Source organism: Myotis daubentonii, chromosome 9, assembly GCF_963259705.1.
Source record: "Myotis daubentonii chromosome 9, mMyoDau2.1, whole genome shotgun sequence".
In the NCBI taxonomy this organism is placed as follows: Eukaryota; Metazoa; Chordata; class Mammalia; order Chiroptera; family Vespertilionidae; genus Myotis; species Myotis daubentonii.
Window position 1 is genome coordinate 84716071 of NC_081848.1, and position 18725 is coordinate 84734795.

Sequence of the window (18725 nt, forward strand, 5' to 3'; positions counted from 1 at the left end):
GCCACGGAGGACACGCCGGAGCCGCCGTCCACAGGAAGGGGCTCTCACAGGACTGACCGTCTGGCACCCCGATGATCTTGGACCCGCCGCTGCGACTGTGACGCGCATGTATTTTTCAAGCCGCGGCTGGCGGTGTTTGGTACGGTGGCCTCCAGGGGGCTGAGGCCCTGCTGGGTCCTCACTGGATGACTGAGCCTGCCCTCCCTCCGGCCTCTGGGGTCCAGAGGGAGCAGGCGGTGTGGTAGCTGCCAAGGCCTGGAGTTTTGTTTGTTTCAAGAAAAGCAAAGCCACTGCGCTCCTGTGGCAGGTCTGCTGAGTCCAGGGCTGTTCGGCCTGCGATCGACCTGTGATTTCCCTGGGACTTCCCTGGGCTTACCTGCGATTGACCTGTGATTTCCCTGGGACTTCCCTGGGCTTACCTGCGATCTACCTGTGATTTCCCTGGGACTTCCCTGGGCTTACCTGCGATTGACCTGTGATTTCCCTGGGACTTCCCTGGGACTTCCCTGCGATCGACCTGTGATTTCCCTGGGACTTCCCTGGGCTTACCTGCGATCTACCTGTGATTTCCCTGGGACTTCCCTGCGATCGACCTGTGATTTCCCTGGGACTTCCCTGGGCTTACCTGCGATTGACCTGTGATTTCCCTGGGACTTCCCTGGGACTTCCCTGCGATCGACCTGTGATTTCCCTGGGACTTCCCTGGGCTTACCTGCGATCTACCTGTGATTTCCCTGGGACTTCCCTGCGATCGACCTGTGATTTCCCTGGGACTTCCCTGGGCTTACCTGCGATTGACCTGTGATTTCCCTGGGACTTCCCTGGGACTTCCCTGCGATCGACCTGTGATTTCCCTGGGGCTTCCCTGGGCTTACCTGCGATCTACCTGTGATTTCCCTGGGACTTCCCTGCGATCGACCTGTGATTTCCCTGGGACTTCCCTGGGCTTACCTGCGATTGACCTGTGATTTCCCTGGGACTTCCCTGGGACTTCCCTGCGATCGACCTGTGATTTCCCTGGGACTTCCCTGGGCTTACCTGCGATCTACCTGTGATTTCCCTGGGACTTCCCTGCGATCGACCTGTGATTTCCCTGGGACTTCCCTGGGCTTACCTGCGATTTACCTGTGATTTCCCTGGGACTTCCCTGCGATCGACCTGTGATTTCCCTGGGGCTTCCCTGGGCTTACCTGCGATTTACCTGTGATTTCCCTGGGACTTCCCTGGGCTTACCTGCGATCTACCTGTGATTTCCCTGGGACTTCCCTGGGCTTACCTGCGATTTACCTGTGATTTCCCTGGGACTTCCCTGGGCTTACCTGCGATCTACCTGTGATTTCCCTGGGACTTCCCTGGGCTTACCTGCGATTTACCTGTGATTTCCCTGGGACTTCCCTGGGCTTACCTGCGATTTACCTGTGATTTTCCTGGGACTTCCCTGGGCTTACCTGCGATTTACCTGTGATTTCCCTGGGACTTCCCTGGGCTTACCTGCGATTTACCTGTGATTTTCCTGGGACTTACCTGGGCTTACCTGCGATTTACCTGTGATTTTCCTGGGACTTCCCTGGGCTTACCTGCGATTTACTTGCACATTACTTGGGGCTTCCCTGGGACTTACCTGCGATTTACCTGAGATTTACCTGCGATTTACCTGCGATTTACCTGCGATTTACCTGGGCCTCACCCGTGATGGCTGCGCCAGCTGCACTGTGGGTTGGGTCCCACGCTCCATCTTTGCGTCTTTCTTCTCTGGCTCCCTTTTCCATCCCGTCCAAGTTCCAGACCTTCTCTTTCCCTCCTTCTCTGTCTTTCCCTTTTGAACACTAACGTCCCGGAGGGGGTGGGCGAGGGGGGGGGCTTCCTCAGGGGGGGCAGCTTCTGCCCGAGAGGAGCCCCTCCCCGGAGCCGCCCCCCCCCCCGCGCCCGCCCCGGTTTTCTGTGGGTCTTTCCCACGAGCACCGCTCCCTGAAACGCGGCCTCATCGTCACGCGCTCTTTTCCTAAACCTCCACGGAGTGTGCGTCCCACGTGGGCAGGGGCGGTTTTCCATGACCCTGGCGGCTGCACAAATTCCCCGCCTGCCCGCCCCGCCCAGGTCCACTGCGGGAATGCTGCTGCGATTGTGACGTGTGGACCCTCCCTGGGGTCCCCGGTGCCCCTGGCCAGCCGGCCTCACTGGGCTCCATGGGCCAGTCTGCCTGGAGGGTGTCGAGGAGGGGCCGGGGAGCGTGCGTTCTGTGCGCGGGGACCCGGGGGGCACGGGGACCTGGGTACCCGAGAGAGCCCAGCACCGTCTCCGAGGACTCCCGTGTGGCCGTGGGACGAGGCCGGGAAGGTGTCCTGGCCGCGTCAGCAGAGACTGTCGGAGTGAGGGGAGCAGGCTGCTCTGTGTTCGTGCAGGTGCCCAGAGAGAGGCAGAGTAGGAGCCCGTGTGCAGTCGCCCCTGGCAACGGGGGTGAGGCTGGGTGGCGAAAGGGGGGTTCCTGCTCTCCCAATTACTCATGTCGTTAGCAGCAGCAGTGCATTCTGGGACAGTGTTCTCCTCCGGCACCGGCTGCAAGCTGTGCCTCCCTGGCCCTTCTCCTGGGAGGAGGCCCCGAGAAAGGAAGAACGGGAAGGAAATGCCTTTTTCAAATGTTCAGATGTCACGTGACTCCTCTTGCCAGTTGGTTTCCATGGAGATGTTGCTACAGCCCAGCAATAGATGCTGCCGGTGCACGCACGGCCCCTCCACGTGCACTTGGCTGGCCACATCGGTGCCTCCACAAGGTCCCCATGGAGATCTGTGTGCCCACGCGGCCACTCCGCGCGGCCAGCAGCCCGGGACAGCCTGTGCCGCTGGCTGGCTCCGCCTCAGGAGAAGCGCAACCAGGAGACAAGCCCAGCAGCCTCCTAAGGGCAGCCCACACCCAGGCGCCCCGGCCCCCCCAGCCCACGCCCAGGCTCTCCGTCCCACCCAAGCCCACGCCTAGGCGCCCCGTTCCCCCCAAGCCCACGCCCAGGCGCCCCGTTCCCCCCAAGCCCACGCCCAGGCGCCCCGTTCCCCCCAAGCCCACGCCCAGGCGCCCCGTTCCCCCCAAGCCCACGCCCAGGCGCCCCGTCCCCCCCAAGCCCACGCCCAGGCGCCCCGTCCCCCCCAAGCCCACGCCCAGGCGCCCCGTCCCCCCCAAGCCCACGCCCAGGCGCCCCGTTCCCCCCAGCCCACGCCCAGGCGCCCCGTTCCCCCCAAGCCCACGCCCAGGCGCCCCGTTCCCCCCAGCCCACGCCCAGGCGCCCCGTTCCCCCCAAGCCCACGCCCAGGCGCCCCGTCCCCCCCAAGCCCACGCCCAGGCGCCCCGTTCCCCCCAAGCCCACGCCCAGGCGCCCCGTTCCCCCCAGCCCACGCCCAGGCGCCCCGTTCCCCCCAAGCCCACGCCCAGGCGCCCCGTCCCCCTGCAGCCCACGCCCAGGTGCCCCGTGCCCCCCGCAGCCCACGCCTGCAGGAACCCCCTCAGATGCACAGTTTAGCCCTGACCAGTTGGGCTCAGAGGATAGAGAGTCGGCCTGTGGACTAAAGGGTCCCAGGTTTGAGTCCAGTCAAGGGCACATGCCTGGGCTGTGGGCTCGATCCCCTGTGTGGGACTTGCAGGAGGCAGCCAATCCATGATTCTCTCTCATCATTGATGTTTCTATCTCTCTCCCTCGTCCTTCCTCTCTGAAATCAATAAAAAAATATATTTTTTAAAAAAGATACACCCTTCTGTTCTAAAAAAAAAAAAAATACAAAGTTCGGGCAACGCCCTAGCAGAAAGGCCCAAACAAAGCATGCGCTGGAGATGGATCAGGCTAAAACAGGGGTAAACTGAGGCAGGACCTGGTGGGATTGGGCCGGGTCCTTGAGGTCCCAGACAAGTGGGGGCTGGGAGAGGCACTTTTAGGAGCGGGAGCGTGGGGTAGCGTCCCATGGCCTCTCCCCACCCCAGGGCCTCGGGGCTGGCGCTGACTCAGCACTCTCTCCAGAGCTGTTTGATCCTCATCTAAGGATATGCTTATTGATTTGAGAGAGAAAGAGAGAGAGAGAGAAACATTGATGGGTGGCCTCTCATTCACACCCGACTGGGGATCAAACCTGCAAGCTGGGCATGTGCCCTGACTGGGAATCAAACCCGAAGCCTTTTTTTTTTTTTTTAAATATATTTTATTGATTTTTTACAGAGAGGAAGGGAGAGGGATAGAGAGTTAGAAACATCGATGAGAGAGAATCATCGATCAGCTGCCTCCTGCATGCCCCCTACTGGGGATGTGCCCGCAACCAAGGTACATGCCCTTGACTGGAATCGAACCTGGAACCCTTGGGTCCGGAGGCTGACGCTCTAGCCACTGAGCCAGACTGGTCAGGGCCAACCCGAAGCCTTTTATATGCACAGGACAGCGCCCCTGAGCCAACCCCGTGAGCCTCCCGCCAGGGCCCACCCCCAGAACTGTGACGCTTGACCCAGCGAACATGGGCAGGCCCACTGGGAGGCCCCTTCCGCATCGTGGCCCCGCTCTCGTGGTCCCGCTCTCATGCTTTCTTCCTGCCCAGGGACACGCCCCTGCACGGGACAGCGCCTCCGTGGCCTCAGGGGTCCCACGTGACCGTGTGTTTTCCAGGGAGCTTTGCTGAGGTATAACTGACGTGCAGGGAACTTCATGTGTTTAAAGTGTGCGATTGTGTGCGTCTTGGTGTGTGCCCTTGTGAAACCGTGAGCACGTTCAAGACCATAAACGCCTCCGTGGCCCCAAAGGCTCCCGGGCCGTGTGACCCGCCCCTGGTCTCCCCCACCCCACGGCCTCCGCCACTCCGCTTCCGGCTGCTACAGACCCGCCCGCGTTGTCTGGAATTTCCCGTGGATGGTAGGTGGGGTCACGCAGTCTACGCTCTTTCGGGGTTTGGTTTCTTTCCCTCGGCGTGATTATGTCGAGACTGCCGGTACCCACCGTGCCTGCCTCCGTATTCCCGAGGGGTGTGCCATGAGGGGGAGCCCCTCCCGCATCCCAGCCCTGGAAAGACCCGCTACCACCTCCCCCCCCCCCGCCCAGATCCCATAGAAAGTCCCAGGCAAGATTCTGATTGGCCAGACTTGGATCACATGATCGTCCTTAAACCAATCACTGCTGCCTGGGATGTGGGAAGCCCTGATGGGCCAGGACTGGGTCATGTGGGCTCTCGTGACGGTAGAAGGCCTGTCCTCCTGTGGACAGTGTGTAGGGACCTCGTAGGGCACCCGCAGCAGGAAAGGGCGGTGGCTCAGCAGAAGGCAGATGGGGGGCTGCTGGGCACTCGGAACAAGGCCTGTGATGCCACCACCACCGGCCTCTTCTCCCTCCTGGGTCTCGCTTGTGTCAGCGGGCAGGGGCCCAGGAGTTCCCGCTGTGCCCTCACAGGGGCCCCCCTGCCCCCCTCCCGCTGCTATAGCTCTGGATCAGTCAGGCCGAACCCCTGCCACCCGCGCGGACTGCAGAGGAAATGCAGGCACAGCCTCCACGCCACGCCCGGGAGCCCACAGCCTCCACCCGGGAAGCCTCCTCGCTCAGCCCGCACCTGCTGGGCAGATGCCTCCCTCCTCTGCGAGCAGGGGCTTCAGGCTGGCCTCACCTTGCCCTGCCCTGCAGTCCATGGGTGCCGGGTGCCCTCCAGATTCAGGGGAGGGGATGGAGCCCGTGCGTGAGCCCCAAGCTGGGGGCTTCGCGCTTCCTGGGGGACGGGAGCCGGCACTGCCACAGCTCAGCCACTGGTCATCAGCTACACTCTCAGTGCACAGCCCGGCTTCCCAGGCAGCTGGTGACCAGCTGGTGCCAGGGCTCAGGCCCCCAGAGAGGCAGGAAGGAGGGGCTTCCCCGGGAGAGGCAGGAAGGAGGAAAGCGGGGAGGGGAGGCCACCACACAGGGTGCTGTGCGCTGCCTTCTTAACGGCCCCCAGGACCAGGCTCCACCCCATGGCCGGCGCCCTCTGCCCAGTACCTGCTCTTCCCGAAGAGAAGGAACCCCTCCCCCCCCACCCCTGTCCCCAGAGGAGGAAGAGGGGGAGGAGGGGGCAGGCCAGCAGCAGGTGCTGCCACAGGAGGAGGCCTCGGCCTCCGGGGAACAATGGCTGTTGGGGAGCCGAATGCACTCTCCCCACAGGAGGTTCTCCCCGGAGCCCTGGATTCCATCCGCCCCCGGAACCCGGCACCTGCCTCCTCGGACTCAGACTCGTTTCCAATGTTTTCTAAGTTACTGAACAGAGCGCCCCCTGTGAGGAGCTGAGAGAGCCGCCCCGTGGCCGCAGTCCAGCCCAGTTCCTGCAGCCCGGCCCCTGCAGCCCGGCCAGGGGGGTTCGAAGAGGAAGTGGGGATCCCCCAGGCCCCGGGACGCACGCCTCCGTGTCAGGGCGGCAGCTGCAGTGCCCAGGAGGCCGGTTCCCAGGCTCCCCCTGTAGACAGGCTCCTCTTGCCGCGTCACAGACCCCATTCTAGCCAGGATGGCGCGGTCCTCCGGCCTATCCGGTGGGCCCCGCCTGCAGCTCAGCTGCCACCCCGTCTCCCGGTCCCTCTGGCCTGTCTCCCGCATGTTCTGGTGTGAGCAGCTCTGCCCTCCAATCTACATTGCTTGGGCTGGGAAATTCGCCGCCCCACAGCTGGCCAGGGCCCACACCTGGTCTGCAGGGCCCGCACCTGGTCTACAGGGCCACACCTGGTCCGCAGGCCCCCCGCACCTGGTCCGCAGGCCCCGCACCTGGTCCGCAGGGCCCGCACCTGGTCCGCAGGCCCCCGCACCTGGTCTGCAGGCCCCCGCACCTGGTCCGCAGGCCCCGCACCTGGTCCGCAGGGCCCGCACCTGGTCCGCAGGCCCCCGCACCTGGTCTGCAGGCCCCCGCACCTGGTCTGCAGGGCCCACACCTGGTCTGCTCGGGCGGCACCAGCAGCTGCCACAAGCCGGCGGCTTAGGCACACAGCAGAAGTCCCTCCCCGTGGTCCTGAGGCGGGAAGGGCCACTGTCCCCCAGGCCGCCCTCCGTGGCTGGCTGATGGCTGCCGTCCTCACGTGGCCGCCATTCTGGGCGTGTGCACCCCTGGCACCTCTCCGAGTGTCCCAGGCTCTCCTGTGAGGACACCAGTCGGATTGCAGGAGGGCCTGCCGTGCCGTCTCACTCTTAACCAACCACCTCTTTATCTTTTTAAGATATTTTTATTGACGTCAGAGAGGAAGGGAGAGGGAGAGAAACATCAATCATGAGAAAGAATCATGGATCGGCTGCCTCCTGCACTGCCCCCCCCCCCCCCCCCCGCGCCACTGGGGATTGAGCCTGCAACCCAGGCATGTGTCCTGACCAGGAATCGAACCGGGGACCCTTCAGTCCGCAGGCCAACGCCCTATCCACTGAGCCACACCCACCAGGGCTGGGCCACCGCTTAAAGGCCCCGTCTCTACGCCCGTCACAGTCTGAGGTCTGGGCGTCAGGACTTTCACATGTGAATTTTGGGGCCACAATTCCGCCCATAAACACCCAATAGAAGTGTTGTGCCCAGATTTCAAAGTTCCCAAGACCCCCAGGGAGCCAGTCAGTTTGATGCAAAAGCAAAGAGTCATCTATTTCAAACCCGGGTTTGGCTCCCCTGCCACACTCACCGATGCAACGGTAAGCTCCAGTGGCCAAGAGAGAGAGAGGCCTGATGGGACAGGGGGTTTTAAAGGGGGGTGGAGTGAGGGCAGGAGAGGGGACTGTGGGCCCCACTGATTGGCCAGGCGCGAGTTGGGTCATCTCTATGGCGCGCACGTCCCTTGATTGTTATTGGTTAGTTTAAAGAAATCCTGGGCGTGGCCAGCAGGGGCCTGGGCTTCCGGGAAGAAGGCACTCTCCTGAGCACATGGCGGCCGCCCCAAAAATGGAGGACCCAGGGCAAGATGGAGGGTGCAGTCCTAGCCCCCCCCAGGGCGAGCTGAGCCCGGGCTCCAGGGGCCAGTCCGGTTGCTGGGGGTCCAGTAGATCGACCAGTTCCAGCCCAGGCAGGAAGTCCACGTCCTCCTTCTTGTTCCCGGGGGCGTCAGCGATCGCCTTTTCCTCCATCTCCTCGGGCGAGGCGCCCTCGCCCCGCCGCCGCTGCTGCTGCCGCGTGGGTCCGGTCCGGGGGCGGTGGGCAGGTGGCAGCCTGAGCCGGGCTCCCGCCGTGGGCTGGGGAGTCTGTGCCCGAGGCCGCCAGCAGCGTGGTCAGGCCCCGAGACGACTGGCCCTTTCAATCCCCCCTTTGTCTTGGAACTTCCGGCTCAATCATGAGACGGACTGCATTTCTATTCCACCGGTGCTAGAGGCCCGTACTGGGCATACAGAACTATCAACTGAACTATCCCTATAAGCTTAACAAATGGTCCGGTGGAAGGGAAAGAAACCATTTTAGATTCAATAACTTCTATTGAAATAGGATTTTTTTTTTTAAAATTCCTCCATGCCTATTAAAAAGCCAAATCAAGATTAATTTATCTACTGTTCTGATGTTTGCATAAACACAACAAGAATGGTAACTGACTATCTTTGCTGGAATTTCATGGTTGAACCTTAATGTGCCCCGTAGGGCCAGGAAGCCAAGCCATCCAGATGCCATCAGGCCTGCCTGCAGTATCTGCTGAGTTAGGTGAATCCCTCACCTGTAGCAACTCCACCTGAGCCCACGCTCCAGGCTTTAAGGCCCATCTCAGTAGCCCTCCTACTCGTTGCGGCCCAGAGTGTGTGGGGGTTCCGCAGGGATGCAGAGGCATCTTTACTGCTCCCCTTCTACTCTTACCAACCGCCAGTGATGGTAGGGCATGGGCCTGACGCTTCAGCGCCAGCCATCTTTAGGGCTCCCAAGCAGGATACCAGGCTTTTTTCGTGGTATTTTTAGTGGCTTCAAGTCTTTAGAGCTCAGACAGGGCTCTTTAAAACATGATACTCCAGTCAAAGTTTTTTGTTAATAAAACCATTATTAGGAACCAGTCTCATTGGATCTATGCAAAGAAACGTACTTATTTAGTATTGCCAGATTTCGGAGGAATTACATAAGGAGAAAAACATACTGATCTACTCTAAGATTTTCTGACTTTCCTTGATAATTCCTTTTCATGGATTTAAAACAAAACAGTAACTGTTGGTATAAAATCTTTTTTCTATGCATAACTATTCCTCAGACCTTCTATTTTAAACAGGCTTTTTCCAGTTTTACTACCCCTGACATGGGCATGGTGACTCAGGCCTGCAAGACAGTATTACAGGCTGCCAACTGTTAGCTGTCTCTCAACAGAGACCAAAACCTGATGGGCACCGTTCCCTGCCCAGTTGGACACCTGCCCTCTTGGCAGCTAGGCACCCTTTATTTTTGGGGGTCACCCCACACAGCTCCCTTCCAGGATAGCCAACATACATTCAAAACTTGCAAAAGAATCAAAGGTTAATATAACATATCAATACAATGAAAAACATGTGACCCCATAAATTGTCCTTGTCTCTTTGGAGCCTTGTTCATGAAGATGCAGGCATTATCTAAGTGTATTACACAGTATTGTGGGGGCTCCTGGTGACAGGAGTGATCGCGAGCCATGTTACCGGCATCAGGCAGGTCGAGCACGCCGTAGCTTGAGCTTGAGCGGGTTGTGTTGATCTCGATCGATGCTCCATTTGGTGATGAAGTTTTTCTGGGTCATGGATGGATCCGCTGACCGGATGTGAGTGTGATGGATCCAGGTCGCGACACCGTCTACCTTTACAGTCTTGGGATCTTGAGCAGACAGGAACAGATGTGGAGGCCTTCCTTTCTCACATCCTAGGACAGGACTTTTGACCTATGTCTCATCCAGATAGAAACGGTCCACATTTATATCACAAAATACCAACAAATCAGTTTCAGTTGTGTAGCCAGTCTGAGTTTTGACTTTTCTTTGGAAGTCTCAGAGATGGTGAATACCATCTAGAAGCTATTAATCCATTCACACAGTCCCCCAAAAGTTAAAGAGGAAGGAAAGAATCATTCAATGTCACTCAAGAGGATTTCGGCGAAACAACAAAATTGACAGATTAAACACATTGGAAAACCAAGGCCAGAAGTACCCTCTGACGCTTCAGGGGTACCAAGGAAGGAGAAGTTAGGCCACAACCAGCCCTTCTCACAATCCACCATTAGTGACCAGTCCCAGCTCACTGGTCTATCATCCATTTAACATTTCTTTTTTTCTCCTATCACACCAAGGCCATGCTTTCCAGGTAGCTAGAACTTTTAGCCTTAATTTTTAGGTGATTAGCACTAGTTAAACAATTTTAAACAACAAAGATACATATTTAAGTAAATACATTATCTAGAACCTAGGTTAAACTTAGGCATATCCTGGGTCTCCCAAATACTGAGTTGGCAAGGTAACTGGAGCCCTTTAAGATCAGTATGAAACCACAGTTTTTACCTGAAGGACTTTGACATAACCTTTAATTGTCCTTAGTTTAAGGAAGGCAGTGTTTTCTAGATTTCATTTTTCAATACTTAACCAACAGATTTAATTCTGTTTTCTAGATTTTTCATGAGGCAAATTACTTTTTACTTTCAAGTGGCTCTGGAGAACCACATTCGAGCCTTGCAAGACAGGTTTTTGGCCTCCCTGGTCTTTTCAGATGTAAATTGACCACATTTTTTAAGATTTTGCTGCAGGCAGGAGGCGACTATCTCCTCCCTCCATTAAGAAAAGCTTTCTTAATTAACAAAGGACCAGTTTTTTTTTTTTTTTTGGAAAAACTGTTTTTTATTATGGATTAGTCTTGGGATTTATCCTGCACTTTTGAAAGGAGACGCTAGCTTAAAACCCTATCCAAAATCGGACGGTGCGCACATTAGTTTTAAGCCAGCTTTTCTCCCCACACGTGCACAGAAATCCCAGACGCATTTACTTGGGGAGGGGGTGACCTGTTTCCACAGACCCTCACTCAGGCGGCCGTGGACTACCACACAAAGGAGGGGGGAGGGCAGTTCCCCTCCCTCCACACTCAGACATTCAAACAATCCATTCAATTCCTAACAACTTCCCAACCCCTGAGGGAGCTCTAAAGCCTCCCCCAGTCTCCTTGAAATGATCAATCACAATACCCAAAGGTGCAGTCTGAGTCCATCCCATAACATCCATCCAGTACAAACACAGAACACTAAACAGGGCCCGAAAATACAGGCTTCCAATTCCATGGAAGCCAAACCCGAAAGCTAGACAATGGCCTTATACCAAACTAGCTAGCAGGAGCGACCTGCTTTCCGCGAGGGGCATATCCATCCCTCTGAGGGGCATATCCATCCCTCCTGGGGTGAGGGGCATATCCATCCCTCCTGGGGAGCGGAACGTCTTCCAACTCTCCCCCGCCTGTGGTTGTTCACGGCGCGTCCGCCTAGACCCCTCAGGCAATTCAGAAACGAGCTCAAACAGAACAGAACACACAAGGACACACACCTACCGCGGTCAGTCAGACTCTTCGGACTGGGGGTCCCTCAGTGGTCCTGGGAATCCCGGGAGAGCCCCCAAAATGTTGTGCCCAGATTTCAAAGTTCCCAAGACCCCCAGGGAGCCAGTCAGTTCGATGCAAAAGCAAAGAGTCATCTATTTCAAACCCGGGTTTGGCTCCCCTGCCACACTCACCGATGCAACGGTAAGCTCCAGTGGCCAAGAGAGAGAGAGGCCTGATGGGACAGGGGGTTTTAAAGGGGGGTGGAGTGAGGGCAGGAGAGGGGACTGTGGGCCCCACTGATTGGCCAGGCGCGAGTTGGGTCATCTCTATGGCGCGCACGTCCCTTGATTGTCATTGGTTAGTTTAAAGAAATCCTGGGCGTGGCCAGCAGGGGCCTGGGCTTCCGGGAAGAAGGCACTCTCCTGAGCACATGGCGGCCGCCCCAAAAATGGAGGACCCAGGGCAAGATGGAGGGTGCAGTCCTAGCCCCCCCCAGGGCGAGCTGAGCCCGGGCTCCAGGGGCCAGTCCGGTTGCTGGGGGTCCAGTAGATCGACCAGTTCCAGCCCAGGCAGGAAGTCCACGTCCTCCTTCTCGTTCCCGGGGGCGTCAGCGATCGCCTCCTCCTCCATCTCCTCGGGCGAGGCGCCCTCGCCCCGCCGCCGCTGCTGCTGCCGCGTGGGTCCGGTCCGGGGGCGGTGGGCAGGTGGCAGCCTGAGCCGGGCTCCCGCCGTGGGCTGGGGAGTCTGTGCCCGAGGCCGCCAGCAGCGTGGTCAGGCCCCGAGACGACTGGCCCTTTCAGAAGAAGCTTGCCGAGTGGCCCACGTGGGGTCGGCTATAAGAAGTGCGTTTGACGTGGGGGGCAGCACCCTTGGAAAGGTAGTGCACCCAGCAGCCACTCAGAAGGCTCCAGAAGCCCTCGCCACTGACGCAGGCCAAGGGACCCCTGGCTACCTGAGGGGCCGATGGCGCCCGTCGGGACTCTGTGGTCGCGGCGGGCAGACGTGTGGCGAGCGGAGCTCTCTTCCCGGGCGATTAACGTGGGACTTGAAAGGCCTGAGGTTTTCCTGCTCAAATCAATTACTCAGACGGATATGCGGAAGGTCCCCGGGGAGCCGCGGACAGAGGGCACCGCCGGGCGGTTAGAGGCGGTTCTGCGGGTTCCCTGCTACCCGCCCGCTCTGACCCACAGCGTCCGTGTGAGCTGGGTTGGCCGCTGGGCGCGTGCCAGCGGGGGGGGGGGGGGGGGTGAGGCTCAGCCTCCCGGGAACGCACCTCATTCCTTCCCTTCCCGAGACCAGAGCTCCCGGCGCCTCTGTCACTTGTGATCGCTGGCCTCGGGGTGATGCGTCTGCGGGGACGGCCTCGGTGTCCGTCCCGGCCTCCGGCTGCGGAGCCGCCTCTCGCCTGGCGGGCCGGGGGCGGGTGACCGGTCCCTGTCCGGACGTGGTCCCTGGGGGTCAGCTGCGAACAGCACCGTGGAAACAGGACCGCGTGTGGAGGTTGAAGGAGGGAAGTAGAAAGTAAAATAATACATCGGAGCACACGGCTGCTGGGTGGCGCAGGCCAGCGGTAAAGGCAAAAACCTTCGGTGTCCGGCGCGGGGAGGAGGCCTCCCGCCGTAGGACGGAGGCCACGCCACAGCCAGCACCTCAGAGACAGGGTGAGCGAGAAGCGGGAGGGACGTCTCCCAAGCCAGACGGGGAGCCCGGCCGGCGCGGCTCGGGGCTTGAGCGTCGCCCTCTGAACCAGGAGGTCAGGGTTCGATTCCCGGTCAAGGGCACCTGCCTGGGTTGCAGCCGATCCGCGATTCTCTCTCATCCTTGACGTTCTGTCTCTCCCTCTCCCTTCCTCTCTCTCTAAGATCAAATTTTAAAATTTTTCAAAAAAAACACCTTAGATGCAAATGCCCTTTGACCCAGCCGGGCCTGTGTGGGACTCGGCAGGTGCGTCCCCGCCCCAGAGGGCAGGCGTCATGTGGCCCCTGGAGCACCTGCAGGTGCGTCAGCTGCCGGGCAATGTCCTGAGTGAGGAAAGCCGGGAGCAGAGCAGGGGGTGGGGGCCCCTCTGTGTAGGAAAGGGGTGCAGGGCACGGACTCTGCTTTCTGCACGATTTTCCCATAAACGTAGAACTCCTCCATCCCAGCCAGTGGTTCAGTGGCTAGAGCGACGGCCTGTGGACCCCAGGGCCGTGAAACTGCTGTGAGTGCAACTGTGAGGCTGGGTGTGGGGCGTCACACGTCTGTTCAAACAAACCCTGAGGCCGTGGGACACAGGAGCGGACCCGTGGACACTGTGGGCTCAGCGACCAACATGTTCATGTTGGCGCATCGGCTGTTACACGTGTCACAGGTGGTTACAACAAGGGCTGTGTCCCCTCCCCCAAGTTCACATGCTGAGGCCACAGCCCCCCGCTCCTCAGCGCAGCCGTGTCTGCAGACAGAACCTCTGAGGACGAGTGAGAGGGAGGCCGCCAGGGAGGCGCTGACCCCACAGGACGGGTCCCTCTAAGAGGAGATGAGGCCACAGGACACAGGGGCCATGTGCTCCGATGTGTTATTTCACTTTCTACTTCCCTCCTTCAACCTCCACACCCGGTCCTGTTTCCCACGGTGCTGTTCGTAGCTGACCCCCAGGGACCCGGGGAGGGGCCGCGTCCACATGCCCAGGAGAGAGGCCTCCGCCAGCCTCCAGGATGGGGCAGTGAATGTCTGTGGCTGCAGCTGCCCAGGACGCGCACGCAGATGGTGGGCACTGGGCCCAGATGGTGGGAGCCGGGTCTAGGTGGAGGTCGAGGGCCCAGATGGTGGGAACCGAGTCCAGGTGGAGGTCGGAGGGCCGAGATGGTGGCACCGGGTCCAGGTGGAGGTCGGGCAGCCCAGATGGTGGCACCGGGTCCAGGTGGAGGTTGGGGGTCCCAGATGGTGGGAACCGGGTCCAGGTGGAGGTCGGGGCGCTCAGATGATGGGAACCGGGTCCAGGTGGAGGTTGGGGGCCCAGATCGCCCCGCTGGGCTGGCTGGCCCCTCGCTCATTGTCATACTGAGCCCTGCCCACTTTCTGGCCACACATCCAGCCACAGGCATGATGGCACCAGCGAGGAGCCCGCACTGTCCACGGTGCCCGCGGCCTGCCCAGTCTCCCCCACCCCCCTCCCCCCTCCCGCCAGCCCAGGTGGAAAATCGCCTCCCGGATGCAAAGGGACCGGCGCCTGGGCAACGAGGCGTCCCCTCCCCTCGGGGAGTTAATCGTTTGCTTTGGGGATTAATTTCTCAGCCGCTGCCTTTGAGTGGAAGCTCTTGATAAATTGCCCGTCATGATGGGGGACAGGCGGGAGCCGAATCCAGCCATAAATCTCCCCACGCTTGGCGCTAAAGCACGCCTCGGCCCACGATCACTCCGGGGGGGGCCTCGCGCTCCTGGTGGGGAGACCTGCAGGTGGATGGTGCCTCCTGGGGCTCCGCTGGGCCTGAACCAGCAGACCCTGAGGCTGGGCCGGCGCCGACACCCCCAGCCGCTTTGGTGCACCCTCCTCCCGGGAACAGCCAGCCAGTCCCTGGTCAGACGGCTGCACCCTCCCCCACCCACTGTCCGCTCAGCCAGGCCCTGTTACCTCCCAGCCCTGCGTCCCCCCAGCCCTGCACCCCTCCCAGCCCTGGGGGCCAGAGGTCTGGACTGGTGTCAGCTGCTGCCCCCATCGAAGGCCCTCGTAGAGGAATTGCTGTGGGTGAATTGTGTCCCCCAAACCCACAAGTCCAAGCCCTAGGCCCCTGAGCCTCAGGATGTGGTCTCACTGGGGACGGACGGGCCATCGCAGACGCACTGGCGAGGTGCGGTCACTGCGGAGTGGGCCGGGCCCCGACGGCAATGGCTGTGTCCTTGTGAGCAGGGGAAACAGAGGCAGAGAGGGAAGCCACGAGGACCTGAGGCGGAGGAGGGTGTGCCCATGAGCCAGGGGAAGGCGAGGGCCCCGCCAGGCCAGGCCTCCGTCTCCCTCAGCCCCGGAGGGACCGGCCCGCCCTCCCCATCTGTGGTCTGAGGCCCTGACTCTGTGCTGTTCCCGCCCCAGGAAGCTCACTCCCTGGCCGCTGGCCGCGGGGCGGCCTCAGACTCCAGAGCCAAACAAGGCAGGCGCCGTGCGGCCCGGCCCCTGTCCCCGCCCTCTGTCCCTGCGCCTGCCTGCTGGGCCCTCGGCTTCCTGTCCCACGCAGCCCCGTCTCCGCGTGCTCCCCTGCCTGCCTGTGTGTCTGTGATGGGCCGTGAGAGCCGCGTGAGGTCACAGCCCGTGGACACAGGTGGAGGCGGGGTCGCTGCAAGCAGGGCTGGCGGGCGGCTTCCCACGGTCCCTCCATCACCGCTCCTGTTGTTCCCGCTTCAGACGCGTCACCCGGCTCCCTCCTCGCCTTGCGGCTCAACACCAACAGGCGGGACTCTGCTCGTTCTGTGGGGCGTTCGGGGGGCCACCTCCCAGCCTCAGCTCAGGCAGGGAGGCTCCCGGGTCCCGGGTCAGCTGCCCCTGTGACCCGCCCATCGGAGCCTGGACACAGACCGCCCCCTCTGCCCGAGGCTATGGCCTTGGGTCCCTGGAGGCTCAGTCACAGCTGCAGGGTCCCTGGGAAGGACTGGGGGGCGTTTGGAGGACACGTCCCTGGGCCCCTGTGGACCCTGCTGGCTGTGTCCCCAGGCGGAGCCGCCAGATCCCGGGGGGCAGGGCTGACCCTGGACCCAGCCCCTGCAGGCCTGAACCCCGCGGAGAGGATGATGACAGCCCGGTCCCCACTCCCCCACTCCCTGCTCCATGCACTCTGGCTGCGGCGACTGGCCCAGGACCAGATGGCTGAGTGAGCGCAGGGCCGGAGTGTCAGCGCCTTACACCAGCCCTTGCTGGACCGGAGCCCTTCGGCGCCCTCTACACCAACCCAGCCCATGGGCCCGGCCGGCGTGGCTCAGTGGCTGAGTGTCGAGGTCACAGTTTGGTTCCCGGTCAGGGCACAGGCCCGGGTTGCGGGCTCGGTCCCCTGTGGGGCCTGCAGGAGGCAGCCGATCCATGATTCTCTCTCTCTCTCTCTCTCTCTCTCTCTCTCTCTCTCTCTCTCCCCCCCCCCCTTCCTCTCTGAAATCAATATAAATATGTATTTTTTAAAATCCAACTGATGGGCCCTGACCGGTCTGGCTCAGTGGATAGAGCGTCGGCCTGCGGACTGAAGGGTCCCAGGTTCGATTCCGGTCAAGGGCAGGTACCTTGATGGTGGGCACATCCCTAGTGGGGAGTGTGCGGGAGGCAGCTGATCGATGTTTCTCTCTCATCGATGTTTCTGACTCTCTATCCCTCTCTCTTCCTCTCTGTAGAAAAAATCAATAAAATATATATATTTTTAAAAATCCAACCGGCGGGTTACTGACCCGCGTCCCATGGGCAGGTGCCCTCACAGTGGCTGCTGGGCGTGGGGCCTGCTGGTGGCGAGTGGCGGGTCAGTGTCCTGCGGCGGCCACAGCCATGACCACCAGCTGGGCCACTGGACAGCAGGACTTGTCCCTCCCGGTCCTGGAGGCCGGGAGCCCAGACTCGGGGTCACGGGGCTAGGATCGGGGCGTCAGCAGGCTGCAAGCCTGGGGGAGGTTCTTCCTGCCTCCTCCAGCCCCGGGCTCCAGGCGGCCCTGGGCCTGCGGCCGCGTCACCCCATCTCTGCCTCTGTCTGCCCGCGGCCGCCTCCCGCGTGTCATCTCACCTGTCTCTCACAGGGACGCCCGTCGCCGTCACCTCACGTCACAAAGTGGCTGCAGAAGGTCCAGCCTGAGCACCCACATCCCTGGCAAGAGGCAGGAGGAAGTGACAGATTGGCATTCACGTTAGAAAAGCCCGCCCTGGCCGCTGGGGCTCGGTGGGTTGGTGTCGTGCTGGTCCGATTCCAGGTCGGGGCACACGCCCGGGTTTCGGGCTCGATCCCGGGGACGGGCGTGCAGGAGGCAGCCCATCGATGTTTCACTCTCACATCACTTTCTCTTCCTCCCTCGCTTTCTCTCTTTCTAAAAATCAATAAAACGTCCTTTAAAAGAAAGAAAAGCTGAACTTTCCAACCCCAGCACGTGGGAGCCCTTCGGCCCCAGGATGTGGCAGCTGGGCCCCTCCGGACGGCTCGGGGGCCTGGGGTTGGGGGGGCAGCCCCGCCCACGGCAGCACCTCGCCCCCAGCCCCACCGGCAGCAGCGGCCGCAGGGCCAACCCACACGCTGACGCAGCTCCGGCTTATTTTAGACCCAGCCTCCTGCTCAGCGTCCAACAGGCTGAACTTTCACCAAAAAGGAAGCAGCAGGAGGCGCCACTCACAGCCCCCGACCCCTTCCCGCCAGTCGCTCCAGGCAGGGCCGAGGGCCCCGGGACACTGCGGTCCAGGCTCCGTTGGCCAACAGTGGTGACATGGGGTGGGGGGGTGTCACGTCCTCACGGCCCCGAGGGAGTGGGTGTCTGCAGAGTGTGGCCCGACCGTCCCTGAGCCCACCTGGGTCACGGGGCCCCATTCTGGCCCGCACCCCTTTCCCCGGGCCCCGTGTGAGCAGCGCGCTCACCTGCCCGAACTCAGACAATGGAGACATGAGCACAGCGAAAGCGCAGCTGTTCATGGCGTCTCGCAAGGTCGGGTGTCTGGTGGGCAGGCACCCCCCCCTGACCCCCCCTCCCCCCGCCCCGTGCTGGAGCGACGAGGAGGCTGGAAGCTGGAGGAGGAGGCTGCTGGGCAGGTGCACGTGCCTCTGAGCTGTGCTCTGACGGGAGTGTTCCTCGCCAGCCCCGAGGACGGTAGCGTCTCTAGCAGCGACGTGTTCTCTCAGTGAAATGTGTACGACGACGGCCTGACCAGAGTGGCTCAGGGTTGAGCGTCGGCCTAGGGACCAGGCGGTCACCAGTTCGAGTCCCGGTCGGGGCACACGCCCGGGTTGTGGTCTCGGTCCCAAGTTGGGGTGGGGGGGCGTGCAGGAGGCAGCTGGTCAGTGATTCTCTCTCATCATGGATGTTTCTCTCTCTCTACCCCTCCCCCTTCCTCTCTCAAATCAATAAAAACATTTTTTAAAATTTGTTAAAAAATAATAATAATGAAGGGTGTACATTCTGTCAGTGCTCCCCCGGGTATTGTTCCATTGATTTTTAGAGAGAGGGAGGGAGGGGGGAGGGGCGAAGGGGGAGGGAGGGAGGGAGGGAGGGGCGAAGGGGGAGGGAGGGAGGGGGGAGGGGCGAAGGGGGAGGGAGGGGGGAGGGGCGAAGGGGGAGGGATAAACATTGATGTGA

The 18725-nt window shown here is 60.9% G+C and overlaps 2 protein-coding genes across 9 annotated transcripts in view; both read left to right on the plus strand.

The window, feature by feature from the left end:
• The window catches only part of LOC132241819 (tumor necrosis factor receptor superfamily member 6-like), a 215580-nt gene extending 208332 nt beyond the window's left edge, over window positions 1-7248 (plus strand). The window contains exon 11 of the mRNA XM_059710759.1: window positions 7207-7248. The gene's annotated coding sequence lies outside the window, so the exon portion shown is untranslated. The remainder of the gene's footprint in view (window positions 1-7206) is intronic.
• SHANK2 (SH3 and multiple ankyrin repeat domains 2) overlaps window positions 1-18725 on the plus strand; it is a 178489-nt gene that overhangs the window by 134028 nt on the left and 25736 nt on the right. The window lies entirely within an intron of this gene.